The following is a 23,907-nucleotide window of genomic DNA, read 5'->3' on the forward strand; positions in this document are numbered from 1 at the left end:
ACTACAGACCTTTCCATGTGCTGGCCTGTGCCAGGCTCCAGAGGAGGGCCTCCCTGTGTCCCCTCTGCAAGGTAAGTGGGCTGGGAACAGCCAGCTTTACACCTGAAGGGCTGAAGCCCAGGTGGGTAGGAGGCTGCAGAGCCCTGATTCAAGCAGGTGAGTCACTCACTTTGCATGGCCTCACCAGGTCACATTAGCCAATCAGGCATCCCAGATTACCTGTTATTTAAAGAAAAAAAAAAACTGAATAGGAAATCCTTGTACTGGATTCCAAAGTCAAAAAAATGCAAAAGTATTCAGAAAAAGTTCCCCTCCTACTCCTGTCTGCATCTACCTACCATGTCCCCACTCTCAAACAGGTCACTATTAGTAGCGGCCCGTGTCTGTTTCCTGCCCGTGTTTATGCATATACACACAAATATAAATATGTGTCTTTTTCTTTACCTTAACCGGCAGCAGACTAAACACACTTCTCTGCACTCGGTTTTTATCTTTTAAAGGAATAGACTTGAGACAGGGCAGAGAGACAGAGTATCTCTAATACGAAAAAAAGATGTACAGCTATGTGAAAAGCCCATGGAGTGAAGAGAAATATTCTGGAGAACACATGGGTGGGGAGGGAAGAAGTGAGGCATAGAGTTGCCGTGGAAACAGATCCCACTGGGCCGCTGCTGATCCAGATCCCAGGTGAGCCAGAGATGAGCTCTGGTGGGCAGGGCTGGGATCAGACACCTTGAGAGCGCGGGAAGCCTCAGTGGCTAAAGGCTAAACCTGGACTTGCAGAGAGTTTTATCATCTAGAAGAGAGAGGATGTGTCCATAGAAACAGGGACTAACCTAGTTCCCTAATTTCCACGACAATGGTGGAAGGGGTTAGTAACCAGGAGGACACAGGAACTGCGGAGGAAAAACAATCATTTCCTGTGAAATTAGCGAAAGACCAAGCAGGGGAAGTTGGTGCCAGAGACTCAAAGAACACAGACTTCAAGCGGCTGGGAGACCAGATGAGCTCTAGACGCGAGGTGGAGGAAGTTAATGACCTGGACTCTGAATGCAACTAACTCCAGCCAGACAACTGAGACCAGGGCAGGGGAGCAAGGAACCAACACTGGAATAAAGAGTAGAGAGGATAGGAGTTTAGTTTTTGTGCTTTGTTTTTTAAAAAGGATATTTAGACATGTGCAGTGACTTCAAGTTCCCTGGCCAGGGAAAGTGACCTCCCAGAGCACTGACAACATTCACAGATGAGATGCTAAGCTGCGTGGTGTGGCCTCTGAGGAACAGCCCAGGAACAGCTGAAAGCAGTCTTGGAGCCCTCAGGGAGCTGAGAACACAGAACATTAAGGCTGTTCATGTCCTTTTTTGATGAAGCCCTTGATAGTAGAGGGAGAATTGCAATGGGCATGGCACATGTAGCTTCAGGAAGGTGTCTTAAGTCAGAGAAGCAAAAGGGCAGAGAGTAGGCTAGGAATGGCTTCAGTCACTCTTTCCAAAGTAAGCCAGTCAAAGATCGGAAGTCCACTGAGGGGAGGTCTCCAGCAGTGTGACAGAGGGTTCCCCCCAATAAGCATTTATCATGACCTGCGTGACGCTGTGGAAGGCATACTTAAACAGCATCTTGATCAACGGAACAGGGCTGCACTGAATTTAACAAGTTGAAGTTCAACAGGAATGATCATTCTGAATCACGCAGAAGCAAAATAGAAGGCTCTGCCTTTAAATTCTAAAGCCACACAAGTTTAGGACAGGGGAGAAGCAGCTTAGCAACAACACGTGTTAAAAAGACCTGGTCAGCAGTAAGTCAGCGATGTGATGCTGCTGCCAGCAAAGCTGATAGAATCTTGGGCTGCATTAAGAGAAGCAGAATGTACTGAACTAGGAGGTGATAGTTCCTTTCCTCTGCTGTGCTCATACCATAAATACAATAGATGGTCTGGACACTGCCTTCACTATAGAGAAAGATCTGAACAAACCAGAGCATGTTCAGATGAAAACCACAGAGAAGGTAAAAATCCTGAACCCACATTGTAGGTTGTTAATCCAGAAGAAGACTAAGGAGAGAAACAGAGGGCGGTCTTTAAATAATGTATTTCACTGCTTAGAAATGCATTTTTCCCACTAGAAAATGTCTGAAAGCAGAGTGTGTCTTAAAATCCCCCGACATCTAACAATCTCTCCCGGGATGCAGCTGTGGCATAGCTGTCACCGCCTCACATATGGAAATTTGACTCATTCCTGGTGGCATATCTGAACAACCATGATCTAAAACATTTCAGGAGTCAATGCTTTTAAGGACCATTCAAGGAAGGAATGTGAGTCCTGGTTGTTGACAAAAAACTTTCATTGATACCTTCTGGCAAAATCAAGAAAACACCAAAACTGACATAATGGGTGTCAGCAGCTGAAAAAAAATCCCAGAGACAAGAAAGATGAAGAAATATAGCCCTACTTGACTAGAAGATATTAATGAGTCAGAAAAACGTGGACATTGATAAATCTGAGTCAAAAAGTGATTCCAAAGAATTAGATTCTGAAAGTGAAATTTTAGAAATGCCTTAACCAGTTTACTTTTGTATATATGCAAGAGTAATATAAAATAAAAAATATATGTCTAAAATCTAAAAAAAATCACTAAATATAGAATAAAAATTTTAAGCGATGGCAAAGCATTTTGCCACAGTTTAATTGGCAGCTCTTTTTCTTTCTCAAGGGTACATGAAATAATGCTACATCTTTCAATTGATAGTGTTGGACATTTGATTTTTTTAAAAACAGAACAATTTCTGAAGAGCTGTTAGGCGGTAGACAGATTAGACCTACTCTCCATGGCGCCCAGGAGGAAGAACTGCAACTAAATACCAGAAGCTATAGGAAGCCATCAGGAGGAGGAGTTCAAAGACGGGATGGATCACCTGCACCCCACAAACTCAGGCTAGACCACCACCATGGAGAGATCAAGCACCCAGTAGCGTTGATGATAAGGCTCTCCCAGCCCTGCAGTTCCAAGGTTTTATAAGAAGACTTTCTCACCAGGAAGAGAAAGGTATCTCATCTTGCTTCACTACACACACAGGTGCTTTGACTGAGCAATTCCCTTTAAATAAAAAGTCATTAAAGGTAGGCCAGGTGCAATGGCTAATACCCGTAATCCCAGCAGTTTGGGAAGCTGAGGCAGGCAGATCACTTGAAGTCAGGAGTTTGAGATCAGCCTGGCCAACATGGAGAAACCCCGTCTCTACTAAAAATACAAAAATTAGCCAGGCATGGTGGCACGTGCCTGTAATCCCAGCTACTTGGGAGGCTGAGGAAGGAGAATCAGTTGAACCTGGGAGGTGGAGGTTACAGTGAGCTGAGATCACATTACTGCACTCCAGCTTGGGTAACAGAGTGAGACTCCGTCTTTAGAAAAAAGAAAAAGAAAAAGTTATTAAAGGTAAAAGGCACTTAGGTGCCAGTACGGAATGGGTGGCCTGTGGCAACAAGGAACCCTGCCTGCATCTATGCTCCAAGACTCCTGTGGACCAGTTCAGGAATGGGCCAGAGGGGAAGAGGCCACCTGCATGCCACTATGTGCCAGGCACCATGACAGGTAGGTGCTATGCCCATTGCCCCATTTAATCCTCTCAATCACCCCATGAGGTAAGTAGCATCACTCCTGTTTTGTCCAGAGGACAAACCCGAGGTTCAGACATAGTATGTGTGTGGCTTGTCCAATGTTTACAGTGACTGAAAACCCATGGTCTATCTGTGACAGCATGCTTCAAATTGAGAGTACTCCAAAAATCTTGGCTGACAGAATGAATGCACTGAGCGATCCATTTGTCCATCAGTGAACAAATCAGCTTGGCCTCATATGGGTAGCACTGATCCTAGGACAAAAAAGAAAGCAAGCCAATTGCAGGGCCCCACCCCAAACCCCATCGATAGCTCCCATCAACAGCACTAAACTCCTTCCATTTGCTGGTTGCAGGAACAATTTATTCCATCACATAAAGCAAAGGTGTCCCTGAGACAGATGGTAGAGAACAGGTGCCAGCCCTGCTTAAATGGCAAAGCTGAAAATGTACCAGGTTGTGGTGCCTCCCACCTGCCAGTTAACATGGGAGCAGGCGGAAGCTGAACTCAGCCTTTATCCATCTCCCTGTGGCCAAGATGGCCAGAGGGCTGGGAGGCAACCAACCCCCTACCGCTCCACCCACCCGGGCCATCCAGTCCAAATCCAAGTTCTCTAGCCTGCCAGAGCTCCCTCCGCAACTGAAGAAGGAAACTCAGTGTGCACACAGAAAACCCGGGCAGGACACACTTGAAGGGGCTCTTCACAGGATTGGGAGGCTGCACAGGGGAGAGAAGCAGCGTCATTCCAGACGATGGTACAAATGCTCTGAGAGCTGCTGACGCCTACAGAGCCAATTCTTCCAAAGGTGCTTTCTTTGGAGAAGGTGGTCACCTGGGTTCCTGCACCACCCCAGCTTTGCTGCCTCCCTCCCATGCAGACAGGGAACTCCTGCTTCTGCTCTGGGAGTAGCCCCCAGAGGAGCTCAGCACCTCCACGCTCTATTTATTCCCTTCAAATTGACCTTGAGGCAGGAGAAGGATCCGTGTGAAGGGTTTAGCCTGCAACAACGTGGTGAAAGTGGCGCAGATGCTGTCTGCTACACAGTCAGGAGCCACCAAAGCTCAAACAGCCACACTTGGGGGCACAAGCTGCAGAACGTGACGGTTTTCCCATATCCTAAGACCCTAACCGGGAGTTCCAAAACAGGCTGCCCTCCTGATACACCGAAGACAACGCTTTCATGCAGACTTCCTTCATAAAGAAGGCTGTGGGTCAAAAGCCAGGATACAGACAAAGTCTTTTTAGGGGCCCAGCCTTACTGCCCCCCACCCTGTTCGCCACAAGCCGCCTCAGTCCAAGGGAATGGCAGCTGTCTGGCAGTGTGCACCACCCAAGAACAGAGGGCAGCGCCCTGAACGACAGCTCTGAGCATCCCTCTCTGACAGCTTCCCACATTCTGCTGGGTTCAGTCCACACCACACCCACTCCACCCCCAGAACTCAGGGTCCTCCACACCTCAGAGCAGCCTGATTCCAGCCTCAGCTTCCCTAGGCAGCCCCCACGTTTCTACCACATGGTACCCTGACTGTGCCCTCACTTTCGTATATCTCTTGGTGCCATTACCTCTGTCCATCTCTGCCTATGGAAATCCTACCTATCTTCTAATACCCTTCTCAACCTACAAACTTCACCTCCTCCAGGAAGCCTCCCCTGGCTCCCGCACTGTGGGACTCTGTGAACGTTCCATACTCTGTCTTGGTGTGTGGGCACAGGCGAGCTTGTCTAATGCACCTCCCTCCATGAGTTAGAAGAGCAGGCAGCTTCCATCAGTCATCAGAGGGACTCCAGCCCAATAGCTGCACACTGTGAGATCCGAGCCTGGGCCTATGGCTGTTGATGCCCCCAGCACCCTATTTACCATCTCTCAAGATTCCCTCCTCCTTCTGTTCCCAGCTGACTCATGGTACACCCCATCCTCTCAAGGTTCAGCCCTTGGCTGACAGCTAATCAGAGATAAACTCCTCTCTGTCAACATATGGTCCTTCCCAGTCAAATTCTGTGTTTTTAACAAAGGACCTCTGCAGACAAGGGCTGGGAACAAAGATGGGAATTCTAAGTCCCAAGACTCTGGGGAAGGTGTTTATGATAAGGAAAGACTTGGGGACTGAGTCCAGCCAGTGCTACAAGCGTACACAGCATAAATTCAAAGAATGTGGGAGGCGTTAGAAAGGGAGGACGAGGCTCCGTCCTTCAGTAATGGCAGCTAACTTGAAATACAGCTGCCTTAGACTGATCAAGGACCACAGCCTGGTGGGAAATGGTGGCTGGAAAAGAGACCTGACTCTGACCTGGCTGGGTGACCCTGAGCAAGAAACACCTCTCTATCCTCTACTCAGCATCAAGAAGCATCAGTGTCAGTTTCTCCATAGGTAAAACAAGGTGGCCAGGATGAGAACTAGACGATCCCATAAGGCCCATCCAACCTGATATCCCAAGGTTCTATGACTCATGGCCTCTGCTGCCTCCTCCCTCCTGGGAGGTCAGTGTCATTTGAAACTACCCCAGTTCTACTCTCTCGTCATCTCAAGCCCCCACCTGAGTCCAAAGGGAAAGGGACAGCTAGAGCCAGTCCGCAGGTGGTATGTGAGGGCGGGCCTCAACCACTGCAGGTGGAAGGAAGGGGCAGAAGTGGGGGGAGGGTGTTGCATTCCATGGGCACAGAAACACTGCTCCCATTCATGCCATCTGGCTCGGCCTAGACAAAAGACAGCCGGTTGCCTTCACCTCCTTGGCCTACCTTTTTAAGAGATTACAACTGTCTGCTAAATTTAAGTGCTGCTCTAAAATCAGGACATATAATGTCTCTCAGGCTGGATTTGAAGGGTTTCATAATGAATAAAGCATAAGAGCGATGAAAATTAAACTTGGAGACAATCTAAGCTGTATTGTGCAGCCATGCCAATTAAAGACCTTTAAAAATAGCCTCTCTCCTCTCATGCTGTAGATGAAGTTTCAGCAATAAACAGACATCTGCTAGGAGCTTCTGAAGAGATACAACATAAACACCCCAGAGAACAGCCATAAACAGCCCATAGCGCTCTCCAGGCGGCAGGCAGCATCCTGTTCTCAAGGGGAGGAAGGGGGAACCCAGAGCCCAGGGAAATGGAGAGGAGGGGCCAGGGGTCAAGGGCAGAGGAGGAGGCAATGTCCAGTGGCTGGAGAGGATGGAGGTTGGCTCCCCACAGGGAGGAGGAGGTAGTGGGGCCAGCTTAACTTGGTAGAAAATGGAGAAGTGGCTGCCCTCTGCAGGGAGAGCAAAGCTCAGGAACCCACCTAGAGGATTTCCAGAAAGCCAACCAGAGAATTCCAAACCAGTGTCATTCATTCTGGCAATGGGTCACTCGTTAAATGTGGAAAAACAAACAAATAACAACAACAACAACAAAAGCGCTGACATTTTGGAGTGTGTAGCCATGTAGGGTACTTCACAAATATTTTAATTTATCTCCAGATCAAGCTCTTGAAATAGGTATAATTACCTCCTTTATGTAGACTAAAATACTAGGATTCATGAACCTGTCGGAGGCCACACGGCTAGGATTGGAATCCCGGTCTTAGTGCTTTTTGTTTTTGCCTGTATCACCTGCATTCACAACATGGCCCCTGAGGTTTATTCTCGGAGTCCAGACTCTTTGAACCCCCAACTTGAACACAAGGGGACTCCTAAAGGAAAGAGCTGGCAAAGTAGGGTAGGAGGGGCAGTAGTTAGGCCTTGGCCAAATGTGACCATGGCCAAGTCTCTGCAGCCCTGTGGGCCCTGTCTCTCCACATCCTGGTCACTTCTCAGCAGACCCCAGGAAGAGCAGAAGGGGAACAGGCACCAGGACATGGCTACACTATGTCTGGAAGGATCCACAGGGGGCTGGGGACAACAGCTGCCAAAGGGGTAAAAACCGAGGGCTGGAGGACAGGGAAAGAAGGGAGATGTACTGTTCGTTCAGTTTCCTTTGTACTGAGTGAATATCTTACCATGCATCTGTATGTGTGTGTGAAGGTAAGTTCTATGCATCTATGTATGTGTGGGATGAGGACCACACATATATGTATGTATATGTGGGTAAGTCACCTTTGAAAAAATCCAAGATACAAGATAACAGATACACCCAAGCAAGACCAAGCAAGACCTTCTAGGTCCTCTGGTTGGGGCAAACCTGGTATCCAGAAGAAGGCTGAAATTTCACACAGTGCTTCCTCCTCCTCCTCCTCCTCCTCCTCCTCCTCCTCCTCCCCTTCCCCTCCCTCTCTCCCTCCTCCTTCTCCCTCCTCCTCCTCCTTCCTCCTCTTTCCTCCTCCTCCTTCACAACAGTAACATGCAGCAACTCCAGGCAGGTGGCCGGGAAGTTCTCCCAACATGAGCCTCATGGGCCCCAAGGCTCCAACTGCATGAGCCTCACGGGACATTCCCTGATGAAAAAGACTGACTGAATCCTCTCCCTGAGGGTCTGGAAGGAGGTCTGGAAATCCCCCTGTGTATTGTGTTCCTCTATTCTGTTTTTCTTTCATTTCGCCATCAGACACCTCCTTCCTACAAGCAGGGCGATCCTGATCTTATTACCTTTGCATCATATTGTGCAAAGCCTGGCTGTCCTGAAACATGGAACTGACTTGACAGTAGCCACAAACTCTACACACAGCACCAACCCCCATTCTGCTCCTTTTGGATGAACAGTTGTACAGCGAGGGCTCAGCAACCAAGCCCCCGGTAGACCATGGGCCCACGCTGTTCCAGAGAGCAGCTCTTGTTAGTGAGAGCTGCTTCTTCATTTCCCCCTACACCTCATTCTCCCGGCTCCAACACACTATACACTGAGATCCCACAAAGCTTCACCAGATAAGTCAGTATTCAGATAAGCGGCCAGGGCCAGCCATTCAGAGTCACGGGAGCAAAGAAGTAGTTTCTGCACTTCAACCTGTTGGTACCACTGCAGCAAGGCTAGGACAGGGTGTTCTTAGACTCCTACTCATGTCTCTGGCATGTGCTGGGCTTCTGGGCTGGGTGTGTTAGGACCTTGGGTCTGCAGATGTCCCATAAACCTGCTGTTGCAGTGGCTCAGTGACCAGGGACCACTGTCCAACGCCTTGCTGCCCTCCTCCTGCTGCCAGCAGAAAAAATGTCTGCATTAGACATACTGTCTTGCCCAGCGAGGGAGAAAAACCTGAGCTCTAAACCAGCAGGAAGCACAGTTCTTGCGCCTGCCCTTACCTCTGTAATTCATCAAAGAAATCTAACCAAGCCTTGGAAAGAATGCAGGTGCCGCAAGGTTCAGGACAGCCACTGGGAGGCAGAGATTTGAGAGAAAAAGGAAGGCAGGGAAATTACCCTGATCCTCAGTGTAGAGAAACATTAGCCCAAATAAGAACAAATTAAAAATTTCAATCCTAAAATCACCAGCACTATCCACACACACACACACACACACACACACACACACAGCTCCGTGCCAGACACCACTGAGATGGGCAGTTTGTCCCATGATGATGGTAGTGATGTTTAGATGCAAAGACAGGTACAGTGCAGTGGCACTTCAGACACTATTCCATACATGGTCATCACAAAAGGCTCTTCATGTGAGACATGAGCAGCTGACAGAGAAGGGAAGCATCTCCAAATCAGACCCCGTGGTTGGCCCAATCCCACAGTGAAAGTTTGTTCGTGAACAGAGGGCCAAAGTCACCTGTCACTCCCACTGGCTCTGAATTTCTGAGGCCACGTGACAGATGCTTTAGGAAGAAGCCTTATCAGCCCAGGCCAGCTATGCTGTCTACCTTTGGGGAGGGTGTAGGGAGAAAAACAGAAACTGGAGAGGGAGGGGTCCAGGCACCCCAAAGTGAGGGAGCAGGGTGTTTGGCCATCAGGCACTTTCCCGGGAGGACAAGACCGGCCACTGGAGCCCGGAACTTCGCTCTGCCTTGTCTTAGCACTCTGTGTCATTCTGTCCTCCCCTGCAGGCTCAACCTTCCTGAATAAAAAAGAAAAAATCAAAACCAAGAGCCAAACATTAGAAAGACTTCGTTTGGGGGATAGCAAGGGAGGAAGCAGAAAGGGAAAGAGGGTGGGGCTACATGGGTTTCACAGCGCCCTGTCGCCAAGCCCCAGCTTTCTTTATTTTCTAACTTTTAGAAAGTCTGGATATGTTCATTGTGAAAATAATGATCCAAGCAAATAGCAAAATCCCAATAGTGCGGTGGCTTTATCTGCATGTAAAACTGTACCAAATACATGTATAATTCTGTCTACATCAAATTGGTTGAAAAGACTCTTCTTTTTTAAGAAAATAAATATTTTGATTTTCTATTAAAAAAATAAAATATTTGTCCTACAAAATTTTTGAAAAAAGTACTGAAAAGCAAAAGATAAAGGAAAAAAAATCAACTCTAGGAGTCAGAAGACTTAAATTTTTGTTAGATTTTCTCCTAGTGCAAAAGGCTGGGCCTGGCATGGTGGTTCATACCTGTGATCCCAGTATTTTGAAAGGTCAAGGCAGGCAAATCACTTGATCTCAGGAGTTTGATACCAGCCTGGGCCACGTAGCAAGACTTCATCTCTACTAAAAATAAAAAATAAAAATGAAAAGCCTGCCTGTGTTTAAAAGGGAAAAAAAAAGCCCCAAACAAACCATGTCTTCACGTTGAGGGCTGTTTGCAGGGAAGGGCCTTTGCTGTATGGGTAAAAGACGCCTATCAAGGTGTCCAGCACTCCTGAGGACATCTGGTGAGAGAACCAGGTGTGAAGCCCATTACCAAGAGAAGCTGGTACATCTTCTCCTGCCCTCTTGAGCCTCTGGCCTCCTTCATTAGGTCACCCACAAAGGTGTCAGCGGTGGTGCTCTAAGAGCAAATTCAGGCCAGACACTTGAAGGTTATAAACACTCATTTCCATCAACACCTGCCCAGTTGTGGATGAACAGTGATTTGAAGAAGGCACCACAACTTGCCCAAGAGTAAGGCAGGTTAGAGAAGGCTCTGGAAGGCATGGGGGAAGCAGCACTGTCCAGAAAGAGAAGGAAGAAGAAAAGGTGAGTGGTCTCCACCAGGCCCAGCACCAAGTTTCTGGGTCATAACATGATCATTCCTGTGGCAGAATTCCAAGCTTGGACAGAAGTGACCTCAGTCTCCATCAGCCCCACATGTGACCTGGGGAGGCCAGTTGCTGATCAAGGCACATATGCAGCTGTCTGGGCTCCCCACCATCAACTAGCACAGTGAGGGTAAGCAGCAAACAGTTCTTCTATTATTTCAGGATGTTTACAGACTGACGCTTGCTGAGGAAATGTCCACACGTGAGCAAGACATTTTTTTAAAACCTCTTATCTAAGCATATGCACTGGAAGTCACACAAATCCATGACCAGGCTCATTAATTCAAAGCACATTTCCTGAGTGGCAACGACACAACTGGACAGATGCTCACAGAGCCTCTGCGTGTCCCAAGCACAGCGCTCAGTGCTGAGGATCCAGTACAGCAAAGAGGTGGGCTCGTGTGAAGGGGCTCCCCATGCAGTGGGAGAGATAGGCAATTAACACAGAGGGTAATGGCTAGTTAAAGACAGGGCGCTCCTCCAAACTAAGCCAGGCATAAGAGGACTAACGGCCTAATGGGGCATACAGACTGGATCCTCGTTCAAACAAACCAACTCTAAAGGTCATTTCTGACACAATCAAGGATATCTGCATGTGGACACATGATGTCAGAGAATTACTGTTAATTCTGTTATGTGCAGTAATGGGAGTGTGGTTTTGCAAGAGAACGTCTTTTTAAAAAGAGTTATATACTGGATTGTATAGAGGCAAAATGACATGGCATTAGACATTTGCTTTAAAATATTTCAGGAATATTCCTTTCAGAGGGAAAGGGGGAAAAAGAGAGAGAGGAAGCCAGCCTGGCATAACCTGAATGACTGTGGAAGCTGGGTAATGAGTATATGGGGCTAACTACGCTATTAGGTTTTTGCATATGTGAAAATGTTCGTAATATTTTCGAATAGAGGACTGCAGTACATCCTGGTAGATACCCTAATGGACATAGCGAGTATAAAGGCTAAGGAAGTACAGAGCAAAGAGCACGGAGGACCTTGAAACCAGAAAATAAATCTGCCAAGTTTATGAGTGTTTTAAATGCCATTTCATACTGAGGTGAGAAGACATGTTCATAAATAATTACAATATAGGGTGAGAAAGAGTAAGTACTGTAGCTCCCCTCATCCCTGAAAGATACATCCCAAGACCCCCAGTAGATGTCCGAAACCTTGGATAGTACCAAGTCCTATATATGCTATGTTTTTTCCTGTATCTATAGGACCGATGATGAAGAAGAGATTACAACACTAGTGATAAAAAATAAAACAATTATAACAATGTACTATAATAAAAGTGATGTGAATGTTATGTGGTCTCTGTTTCTCTAAAAATACTATAATATTTTCAGACCAAGGCTGACTGTAACCCAAACCTCGAAAGGTGAAACCACGGCTAAGGGAGATGACTGCACAGCAGAGGAGCTGTGCCTGCCAAGCCTCCAGAGTTCAGAGATAGCCACAAGTTTTCCTGCTTCCCATAGCGTTTAATTCTCCACACACAGACCTCACTCATACATGCTGTGTGAGGCAGGCAAGTTGTAACCTTTCTTTCTTTCTTGTTTTATTTTTTGTTACTAGGACAGCAGTCTTGCTGTGTTGTCCAAGGTGGTCTTGAACTCCTGGCTTCAAGCGATCCTCCAACCTCGGCCTCCAAAGTGCTGGTTTTACAGGCATGAGCCACCACACCCGGCCAAGCTGTAACCTTTTTGTGTCTCAGCTTCCTCATCTGTAAAATGCAATTAACCCTACTTACTACTTCAGAGGCCAAATGAGACAATAGAATGATGTAAAGAATGAAACGTCTCAGCATATGAACAGTATTCCCTTCTCTGACTCTTTAAAGAACAGAGACTGTTAGCCTTCAGAGAGCATCTAGGATTAGCAATGTTCAACCCAGTTATCTCTTTATCTCTCTCTTTTTTTTTTTTTTTTTGAGATGGAATTTCACTCTTGTTGCCCAGGCTGGAGTGCAATAGCGTGATCTCAGCTCACTGCAACCTCCGCCTCCTGAGTTCAAGCGATTCTCCTGCCTCAGCCTCCCGAGTAGCTGGGATTACAGGCATATACCACCACGCCTGGCTAATTTTGTATTTTTAGCAGAGATGGGGTTTCTCCATATTGGTCAGGCTGGTCTGGAACTCCCAACCTCAGGTGATCCGCCTGCCTCAGATTCCCAAAGTGCTGAGATTACAGGTGTGAGCCACCGCGCCCGGCCAACCCAGTTATTCTTTTACCCATACCACATTTAGCCCTGCCAGAGCCAAGGCTTCCACCAAGAAGACAGGACCTCTAAACTTCAGCAGTGGGAAGCAAAAGGGGCAGGCCCATGGCTGGGAGGCAAACCCAGGTGTGGGTGTGGACATGGGTGGAGAGAATAGAAATACATCCCAATCACAGGCAGAGAAGGAATCTGGGATCATATGGCTGTTCCTTGCAGCCTGGGAATGGGCCTCCAATAGCTACAGCCACAACTAGGCACAGTTCTTAAAAGCTGATTTATACTGAAGTATAATTGATTGGTATCAGTTATCATGATTTTCATGACAGCATGATTTTCCTCTGGAAGAGGGGATGAGCAGAAAGCCAGAGCCCTAGGCCTGAAGAAAGGAGGGGGGTGGAGATAAAAGTGATGTCATGTTTTTGTAGAGGTTTGTTCAAACTGGATTTCAATTACCCCACAACCATAACCCTACACCCCAACACCTGCCACCCAAAGCCCCACAAAAGTAGAATCAATGCTAAGATAGAGGTTATTTCAGCTAACACAGTCCTCCTAGACTATCCCAGAAGCCAACTTCTCAGAGGTGAGGCCAGGTCAATGGTAGAAGCAGACTTCATCCAAAATAGCACCCAATCCCTCCCCATGGCAATCTGGCCAACACCATGCACTACCCTTGTCTAGGGGGAGGATAGGGTGGATATGGGGTTTGCAGGTTGAACAACCTGGCTAACCTGTGTCACTTCAACTGTTTCTCCAAAGAAGAATCCCCTGAAATCCTGGCAGAGAGCATCTTTCAGAGGCTGGGAGGCTCTAGTCAGCTCACTGGGGGGCCATGGTCCTGCACACCACACACTACTTCCCACAGCCATGAAACAAGAGCACTGGACTTACACTGACAGCGCCAGGACCCGGCTCAGACAGTGGCTGTATGGCCTTGGGCACCGGCCACACCTGAGCTTCTTTCCCCATCTCTAAAATGGAGAGGGCAAAACTCGGCATTTTTGGAGAGTGACCATGAAATTGGCTGCAAAAATGCCACAAGACAGGACCTGTTGTCCAGTAGGCACTTAATAAATCCGTCTTCTCTCTGCATGCAGAAAGAGAGTTCTTACTGTATTAAAGTCTGCAGGGAATCGCACGGGGGGCTGCCCTGGAGATTGGAGGCCCACTTGTTGGGTTCACAGCCACTAGGGAGGCGGAGCAGGGCAGACTGGGTGCAGGTGTCAGGGAACCCGTCACATAAACGCTGGAGGGCCAATTCGCCTCTGGCTTTTCTCCCGCCGGACCTGCCCACAAGGGGGCTGACTAGTGACTTCATCCTTCACCAAAATTATTGTAGACCGTAGTTAACAGGCGACAATGACAGCAAGAGAGTTCGCACGCTGCTGTAGGCCTGGCGGGGCCCTACAGGCTTCCAAATAAAAGCTCTTTCCGCTTTAAGAACCCAGGCCTCAGAATAAACAATGTGGAAGGAGACACGCGTTTACTCTGGTTTCAACATCCCCTCTTCCCCATCCAGTAAAGGCTGTTCCCAGCTCTGCCAGTGAGACTGGCGGTGAATAAAATTAACCCCACCTGCCCCGTCCGGCCCGGCAGCGGTTTAGTCGCTGTGGGCAAGATCCCACCTCTCGCCGGGGCCAGCCAGGCACCTACAGGGCGGGCGCCGCAGACATCCCGCGTGGGTGCTCCTGGGCCTGGAGCGAGCGCGGGTTCCCAGGGATGCGGGGAACGCGATGCAGAGCGGACGGCGCCGCGGCCCCTCGGTCCACTGCCACGACTCCATCCCGACTCCGCTTCAGCACGCGGCCGGCCAGGCCACTGACATTTGGCCCAACTTAACTTCCTGTTACTAAGGAGGGAGGGGACAAGGTAGAAGGGAAAGGGCGCCCAGTGAAGAGCTGGAACGGGGCATGCAAGGCTTGGAGCCCCAATCCTGGGAAGTTTGAGGATGGTCTCCTGCATCCCCGGTGACAGGCGGCACGGCAGGCGCGTCACTCCCACCCCGGGTTGGCGCTTGGGATTTTCTAGGCTTAGAACTGCAGGGTTTGGGTGCTGGGGGGCGGAGTAAGAGGTAGTTCGAGGTGCCGGTGGGAGGCTTTTATTGCGTTCTAATTGGTTCAGAGGGCGGCCGGGGCCGCCCCGGGCTTCCCTGCAGCACCACCTGCTCGCTGCGCGCCCCTCCGGGTGGGTTTGAGGCCGAGGATGCTGCGATCGCACCTGACCTTCCCGGGCGCCGGACAGGGCGCAGAGTCCAGCCGGGGCTGGCAAGGTCCCCACCCGCGCCCGCCCGCCCTCCGCACCCGGAGCCCAGCGCCGCCCCCGCCTTACCGAAAGGCGCGGGCCGCCCGGCCCCGGGTTAGTGCCTGCCTCCGCCCTGGCCGCGGGCGCTGCGATCGGGCCCCGCGGGCCGCTGGAGGAGCTGGGAGCGAGCGAGGCGGCCCCGCGCAGGCTTAGCCAGCCGAGCGCCTGCGGTTCTGTGCGGCGCTGTGGACCGGGCTGGGGAACGCCCCGACGGCGGCGCGGCCAATGACAGGGCAGCACGAGCCCGCCCCGCCCCCGTGGGGCCGGCTGTCACCGCTGCTGCCGCCAGCGCACGTGGGCTGTAGCCCAGCCCAGGGCGCAGGGAGGGGCCGGGCGCAGGGAGGGGCCGGGCGCTCCCACCCTGACCCGCGCAGGTCGGAGACCAGCGGAGGGCTGATGGGAGCGGGGCGTGGTGGCGCTGCGGGATGAAACCCCCGGTGTTGGTATGCCAGTATCAAGGGAGCGGCGAGGGCTGGTCCTCACGCTCCTTGGTCTAGCCAGCTGGAAAGCAAGTCAGCGCGTCCCCTTTCGGACCTGGGGGAGCAGCATGGCACTTCTAGTACCGACTGTGTACTTCCTGTGGACCTCCCTCTTTGCTTGGCTCCTTGACCACCCTGAGCTTCCGCAAACCTCCCTGCTAGTTAATAGGATCTTCCCCTCATCTGGCCTTGCTTAGGATGAAGCTGGTGGGAAGAGGGCGGTGTTACAGATCACCTGTGTTACCTTGGTCAGATCACCTACACACCCTCTACCTTTGGCTGTCAGATTACTATCTTAATCTCTGCGCAGCCACCTTCCCGGGTTGCCCTTACCCCACACAGCTCCAGAGAGCACCATTCACAGACAACGCAGTGTGAATGGAGTGAGGCCTAGTGAGCGATCGGAAGCACTCTGTAGACTATAAATACTGTAAAACACCTTGTGCAGACAGCTCTTGTAGCAGTTATCATGAAATGGGGATCTCCATGGGCAGGAGCCATGTCTGACTCACCTCTGGAACCCAGAGCCCATCACAGGGCTTGGCCCAGTGTAAGACATCAATAAATGTTCTTGGAACTGAGCTATCTAGGCAGAGGAAAACAGGCAGGCTTCAGCAGTGAGAAACATTGTGGCTCCAGGCTGCTGGAATTTCCCCAACACAAGACCACTTCCAGGAGATACCATGTTCCCTGGCCAGACAAGTGCAAACAGAACAGTTTGCCTCCCAAGACCTGCAGCTTATTTTTTTTCTGTCTACTCTCTACTTCTTGCTATGTGATCCTACTCTCAGCCCTTTGGGGTTTTCTAGGGATTGTTCTACCTGGCAGCTCTCTTAGCTCTCTCTTCAGAATTCAATCAACTTCCTGTAGATGAACTTTCCAGCAAAAGCTGTCCCTGCCCAGTTTGCAAGGCCCAGTCAGCATGGACTCTCAGAGGGGCAACACTCTCATGGGAATCTGCCTGTGATACCAGCCGGGGGCGTGCCCTTCACATGTGATCTCATCTAAGCCTGGCTCAAGAGGTATATATTTTATCATCATCCCCTTTCACAGATGTGGAAACTGAGACCAGTGAGGTAAGCAACCGGTCAAGGTCACATGGTTAGTAAGTATCAGGTCTGGATTTGAACCAGACCTGGTTCCAGAGTCTATGTGCCTAACCACTATGTGCTGGGGCCTCTACAGTACTGCTCATGCCTCTGGGGTACTGGGCAGGTCCAGTCTAACCCTGAAAGAGCTGCTCTGGGCCTGACCCACTCCCAGTCTATCCAACATTCAGTCAAGCCCAGGCCAGAGCACCGTAAGGGAGAGGAGATTCCACTGGCCTGGACCTACCTTATTTGGAAGAGTGATATACAAAACCCAAGGCAGTGAGGAGCTTCAGGAAGCAGTGTTACAACTGTCCCCATCTTGACTGCACCGGACATAAAACCTCTTGCTATTGGCTTGGACCTGAGACACCCATATTGTGGATGGAGATGGAGACAGAGTCATTCATTCATTTAACAAACCCTACTGTGAACCAAATGTGCTTCCTGCACTCATGCAACTCATAACGCAACAAATGAATAATCACAAATACACAACACTGGCTGGACATGGTGGCTCAGGCCTGTAATCCCAGCACTTGGGAGGCTGAGGTGGGCAGATCACCTGAGGTAAGTAGTTCAAGACCAGCATGGCCAACATGGTGAAGCCCCCATCTCTACTAAAAATACAAACATTATCTGGGCATCATGGCACATGCCTATAATCCCAGCTGCTCAGGGGGCTAAGGCAGGAGAATCGCTTGAACCTGGGAGGCAGAGGTTGCAGTGAGCTGGGATCATGCCACTGTACTCCAGCCTGGGCAACAGCAAGACTCCATCTCAAAAAAAAAAAAAAAAAAAAGTACACAATGCTTTGGAAGCTGTATTCTTACTCTTATTTTTTTCTTTTACAGTTTTATTACCTTATCAATAGCACAACATTCTCCCTTCAGATTAAAACAAGCTTAACACTATTTCAGGAACACTGTGGGTCAACCAAGTTTAACGAAGAAACAAAGATAGCATTGCTCAGCACAGAAGTTCTAGCAACTCAAAAATGAGAACTTACCAATGCATTCCCAGAACCTCTGCCTCCTCTCCCCTATCCTACTCCCAATCTTTTTAACTCAGGGGTTTCAGATAAGAAAGACCCTTGCTAGGTGGGTCTCAGGGCTGAGAGGTGAGCATTTCCTTGAATGCTGGGCAAGCTCGGCACTGAGAAGGGCTAACTGCATGGAGGGAGATAAACCTGGGGACTTCCTAAGCCAGTGGCCAGAGCCACTCACCACCTCACACAAGCCACCCTTGCTGACCATCTTCCTGGGGGGGATGAAGAGGAATGGGTTAAGGATGTCACAACTCACCTTCCTCTGGACTAAGCAGTCACCATGGGATGCCCTGTATGTCTAAGGGTTATACAACTCAGCTCTTTAAATAAAAGTACAATGTTTAGGCAAACTTTAGAGGAATATTTATCTAATCTCTTACCTAGTAGATGAAAGAAAGTAAGAGGCCAGGCGTGGTGGCTCATGCCTGTAAGCCCAACACTTTGGGAAGCTGAGGTGGGCAGATCACTTGGGTCAGGAGTTCAAGACCAGCATGGCCAACATGATGAAACCCTGTCTCTACCAAAAACACAAAAATTAGCTGGGCATGGTGGCACATGCCTGTAATCCCAGTTACTTGGGAGGCTGAGGCTGGAGAATTGCTTGAACCCAGAAGGTGGAGGTTACAGTGAACTGAGTTCACACCACTGCACTCCAGCCTGGGCGACAGAGCAAGACTCTGTCTCAAAAAAAAAAAAAGAAAGAAAGAAAGAGAGAGAGAAAGAGAGCAAAGAAGAAGAAAGAAGGAAGGAAGGAAGGGAGGGAGGGAGGGAGGGAGGGAAGGAAAGAAAGAAAAAGGAAAAAAGAAAAGAAAAGGAGGCCAGGTGCAGTGGCTCATGCCTATAATCCCAACACTTTGAGAAGCAGAAGCAGGCGGATCACCTGAGGTCAGGAGTTTGAGACCAGCCTGATCAACATGGTGAAACCCCATCTCTACTGAAAATACAAAAATTAGCTGGGTATTGTGACACATGCCTGTAATCCCAGCTCCTTGGGAGGCTGAGGCAGGAGAAATGCTTGAAACCAGGAGGCAGAAGTTGCAGTAAGCCAAGATCACACCACTGCACTCTAAGCCTGGATGACAAGAGCAAAACTCCATCTCAAAAGAAAAAGGAAAGAAAGAAATGGAGGCCCATAGACAGAAGGATGCTTCTGATGGCCACAGAGTGAGTAAATAAGTGTGTACCAGGCGTGCAATGTCCCTTTCTCACTCTTAGCATCCCAGGCAAACTAACTCAATCTCCTTATGCAGCAGTTCAGTAGTCTATATTTAAAAGCCACCTCTTCCCCAGGCCACTTTTCCAGGATGCTGCTTGTGGAGGTTGTCTGGGAGATGCAGATGGCCACTTAGCATCAGAGGGAGGAAAAGAAGGAAGGCCCAGATTCATCCCTAAATATAGCTTCATCTCAAACGGAAGCAATGGCCTCCACAGCACCATGCATGCCTCCCCCTGTAAGAACCCAGCTGGTGCTTGCGGGCATCATTGGTTATCTACCTGATGGTGTTCAGAGGGCTGTGGGGGCGGCAGTTCTGGCTTCCTTTTATTTGCAGACTAGCAATATGCTTAAGGAAAGGTCAGAGTTGAACTAAGTGGAATCCTGATGAGAGATTTTCTGTAATGAAGCCAGGGTGCCCCTCAAGATGTTTGAATGGCAGAGAAGAGAGTTGCACTGAGCTCTGGATCTCTTCCTGAAGACCACAGATTCCAGAGAAGCATGAAACAGTGAGTGTGGTTCTCACTGGCTTCCTCCTTAAGCTGCTATCAAAGGGCTTTGGTCTTTCGGAAGGAAGAGGAAGGCTGGTATCTAGACAGAGTCCAGTGACCTTGTTAAATAATGAAAAAGGGCTGACCGGCCCTTGGGGGCTGTGCTTGGAGGACTTTCTAAGCCAGGAAGTGGAAACATTTGTATCTCCCGCAGACAGACTCAGCAGCATGTGAGAAGCAAGATCCCTGGGGCCTTGTTCTAGCTCTTTATCATCTTTATAGACCTCAGAACAAACCGCTTGCTCATGGATAAAACATCTAAAAGTTTTCAAGGTCACTAAAAACTCATCAGGCCTACCACACTTTCAGTGCTCTTCCAGAGGTGGTTTAAAGAAAAATGGTACCTGTCTGGGACCTGCTGAAGCCAGTAATGCCCTCAGAGGCACCCCAGCACTTTGGGTAATGTGTGATGCTGCCAGCAATGGTGAGAAAGTCAGTGCTGGACAGCTGAGAGCTGTGGCTGCAGGCAGGAGGTGACATCCCAGCCAGATGTAGCAACCAGAGCAAACAGAGGCAGAGTGAGTGTGCAGAAGATAGGGGAAGAAACATAGGTCATGTAAGTAGTCCAGCCTCAGCCGCAGATAGACTGGGGATTCACAGACAATTGTGAAATCCAGGGGCATAATATAATTCTGACCTCTAGAGATCAAACAATGCCACAACCCAGAGTCCCCTCATGGCAGGCTGGGCCACACCTGCAGCGTGGGCAGACTCCTGACCACACGGACCTGAACGAAGCCCATTCCAGAACTGCTGTAACTGATGGATCTTGGGAGACAACTCTCAACTTGTGCTTCCAAACCCTCCACAGAGCAGCTGGCTAGAGGCAAGGACAGGAATATTCTTCTCTGTTCTAGTCCAAGGAGGGGACTCAGTCAAGTTTGCCTGTCTATCCACCCATCATGTGTCCATCCTAGAAATATGTACAGTGCAGTTACGCTGGAGGTGTCATAGCCAAGTCATTAATAGCACAGACTCTGAAGTCAAGATGACTGGGTTTGGATCCCAGTTCTGCCACTTATTAACTGTGTGACCTTGAGCGAGTGACTTAACCTCCCTGCGCAGCAGGTAGTAGGGGAGCAGTAATGGGGGGATACATGCTAAAACAGTGCCAGGCACATAGTAAATGATCTGTAAAGGTTTTGTGAGTAAATAAACTTGGTAATGATACCAATAAGGGTATAGAGAACTACAGTCTATAGCAGGCATCCATTCTGTAAGCAACTCCTGGTCAGGGACTTGCCTAGTTCCCAGCCTCAGACTTGTATGTATGTTATAAAGGCAGTTTTTATTTTCTTTTTCTTTCTTTTTTTTTTTTTTCATTGCCATGAGAAAGAAAAGCAGGTATTATTTTAATCCACTCTTAGAGATGAAAAAATGGGATCTTGGAGAAGTGAAGCCACTGGCCAAGAGTCTCCTAGGAGCCAGCATCCGGCAGAATGAATCGAACTGGTGGACTTCCAAGTCCGTGCTCTTTACACTTCCCAATACCGCCTCCCCAGATCTATCTGGGATGCGGGGGAACAGTGAGGAGGCCGAGGGGAGTGGGAAGACTTGACAGAGGAGGCACCCCTTCCATTGAGCTGTGAGAGATGAGTGGCAGGCAGATGGGAAGGAGTATGGTGAGTGCTACGACAGGCAGCAACTGAAACAAAATCAGAGATGAGGGACAGAGCCAGGAACCGCAAAGGATTCCTTCATTCATTCATTGAGCAGAGGCTGACTGAGTGCCTGCCACGTTCCACACACTATTCTTGGTGGAGGGGATGGAGCAGGGAATCAAACATGAGAATAATCCAAGATGAAGCTAGAGAGGTGGCAAGACCATATAGCGGACTGCGGAAGCTAGTTGTATGTGGGGGAAGGAATTCATTGGTCAGAGCCTCCATTCCCCCTTGTTTTGGTAACCTCCCTGCCCTCCTGGCTACAGGACTGGATACAGTTCCCAGGCCCGGCCAACCATCCAATATAGTGATCAGTCCAACAGACAAGCCCATGATCCAAGCAGAATTCTTCTTGAAGACCGGTGTGTAGATACAGAGTGAGAGAGGCCCTCTTGCCATGAAAGTTAGGGCCACCAGCAATTGTGTGCCATGGGCAATGGAGGAAACCTGACCGCAAAGAGAAAGAGACTCTTATAACTGAGGACTGCAGTGGGAAAGCTCCAGCCACCTTCCTCTGCAGTTGTCTCAGCTCTGCCCTCCTCTGTGTTGGCTTCTCTTCAGACTGGTTTTCCTCATGGTAGCAAGTGCCACACTCTCTCTGCCACACATTTCCTTAACCAAAAGAGCACATTTCTGGCCCAGCATTCCAAGCATGGTCCTGAGCTTCCTTGGATTGGAGTGGGTCACATGCCCACTTGAACTGGTGCCATAGCCAGAGGAATGGAATGTGCTGATTGCCCGTGCCAGTCAAGGCCCCCTCCTAGAGCTGGGGTGGGCTCAGCTTCCCTGAGACCCATGGGCTGCATGGGAGAGGGAGGACACCCGAGTGAATGCTGAGAGCAATTAGGAAAGGAGAAGGGACCCATGGATACATGTCAGGTAGATCTAGCACAGGCAGTTAGTTTCCATATTTGCCAGTGGCTTTCTAATGCGAACATCTCAGACTCCACCTGAGGGTTCTCTCGTAGCCTCAGCAGCAACCAGAAATATTGGTGATTTAACACCACGAGGAACAACCTTCAGCACAGCGTGGGCAAGGGTTGTAGATATATATCCCCAATTTCTCACCCCTCCGGCGGGGAATATCTTGGAGGTGGGTTCACTCTAGCTCTGTCTCAGAGAGCCCCAGCAGGACTGGGCCCCAGGTGTCCACAGCAGTAGCCCACATTGGCTTCCTCCTTGTCACTTCTCCATCACACTTCCCCAGTCCCTTACGGTGCTTCCAGGGGTTACTTCCCAATAAGCTGCTGACATTCAGACTCATCCCAGGGTCGGCTTTTGCAGAAACCCACGTGAAGACAGGAACAAGTCATCTGCGCCCTGGACTTTAAAACCCTTGAGGAGAGGCTCCTCCACGTGGTATGCAACACCGTAACCTCAGCGCACATTGCTTAAACAGCACCCAGCAGGTGGGAGGTGTCAGGAAATGTTTGTCGAAGGAATAAAAGGAAACTATTTAAAAACAAACAAAAAATAGACTAGACAGGTGCTTGTACCACCCAGCCACGATTTCTCCAATGAGCCTGAGCCTGCATTGGCTTTTGGTAAAGCCATAGGCATAGACATGGGCCCATATGAAATTTCAGAGGAATTTATACCTTTTACCTCTGGGAAAGTTACATCATCTGACCTCCTTCCCTATTATCCCCTCCCGACCCCTACTTTCACACATTCTCCCTCCCATTAAGCTGCTCTCTAAGTGCAGTACATTTTGTAGTGGATTAACACTTTCAAATGAAAATTAAATTCCTGCCTAACTACTTTTCTCTTAAAAGCTTTCTCCTAGGAACAGCTTAGGTGGCAAGAGACCACCCAGGGCAGCACTGGCTCTGATTAGTTGAGAAGGGGTGTTCTCCTCCTTTTCAGGTGAGTGAGATCTGCAGGGGCATTCCAAGCATTACTGTGATGGAACCGAGTCCCCAAATAGAAAAGCTCAAACCAGCTTCACTGGTCAAACTCCAGTGAAAAGAGTCCAGGCTCCAACAACCTGGGTTCCAACCTATGTGCTCCCTAATGGTGTGACTTGGAGCAAGCCAGTAGATGGAGATAATGACCCTGACTTTGTAAGATCAGAGCATAGATCAAATAAGATGTCATATGTAAAGGCTCTCAATTAATGTTAGTGGCCTTCCCTCTTATTTTTAAGTGCAGTGCAACTTGCTAAACTAGACCTGTTTTCCAGAATTGCCTTTCCTGGGTGGTTCTGAATTAGGACTGGCCATCAGGGATATTTGCATGAGATTAGGAAGCAATATTTTTATTTTTTTTTTTTTTTTGAGCAGAGTCTTACTCTGTTGCCCAGGCTGGAGTGCAGTGGCGTGATCTTGGCTCACTGCAACCTCTGCCTCCCAGGTTCAAGCAAATTCTCCTTCCTCAGCCTCCTGAATAGCTGGGATTATAGGTGTGCGCCACCACATCTGGCTTTTGTAGTTTTAGTAGAGACAGGGTTTCACCATGTTGGTCAGGCTGGTCTTGAACTCCTGACCTCAGGTGATCTGCCCGCCTCGGCCTCCCAAAGTGCTGGGATTACAGGCGTGAGCCACTGCGCCTGGCCGTAAGAAGCAAACTTTGTGTCAGGTCAGCACAGGGCACCAGGCAACACTGCTGCTCAGGTGTGTTGCCGGCACCGGGCAGTTGCCAGGCTTCCAGCTC

At 49.3% G+C, this 23,907-nt stretch overlaps 1 protein-coding gene across 12 annotated transcripts in view; it reads right to left on the minus strand.

Moving 5' to 3' along the window:
- The window catches only part of MICAL2 (microtubule associated monooxygenase, calponin and LIM domain containing 2), a 250,253-nt gene extending 234,878 nt beyond the window's left edge, over window positions 1–15,375 (minus strand). For 7 of the 12 annotated variants that reach the window (XM_021675159.2, XM_021675157.2, XM_021675158.2 and 4 more), the window contains exon 1: window positions 15,240–15,375. The gene's annotated coding sequence lies outside the window, so the exon portion shown is untranslated. The remainder of the gene's footprint in view (window positions 1–15,239) is intronic. The other 5 variants (XM_012456652.3, XM_064365172.1, XM_064365166.1 and 2 more) reach the window with 3 other exon arrangements.
- Between the last annotated feature and the right edge of the window lie 8,532 nt (window positions 15,376–23,907).

The sequence above is a fragment of the Aotus nancymaae genome, unplaced genomic scaffold (genome assembly GCF_030222135.1).
Source record: "Aotus nancymaae isolate 86718 unplaced genomic scaffold, 86718_ANA_hifiasm-v0.15.2.pri h1tg000059l, whole genome shotgun sequence".
Lineage (NCBI taxonomy): Eukaryota > Metazoa > Chordata > Mammalia > Primates > Aotidae > Aotus > Aotus nancymaae.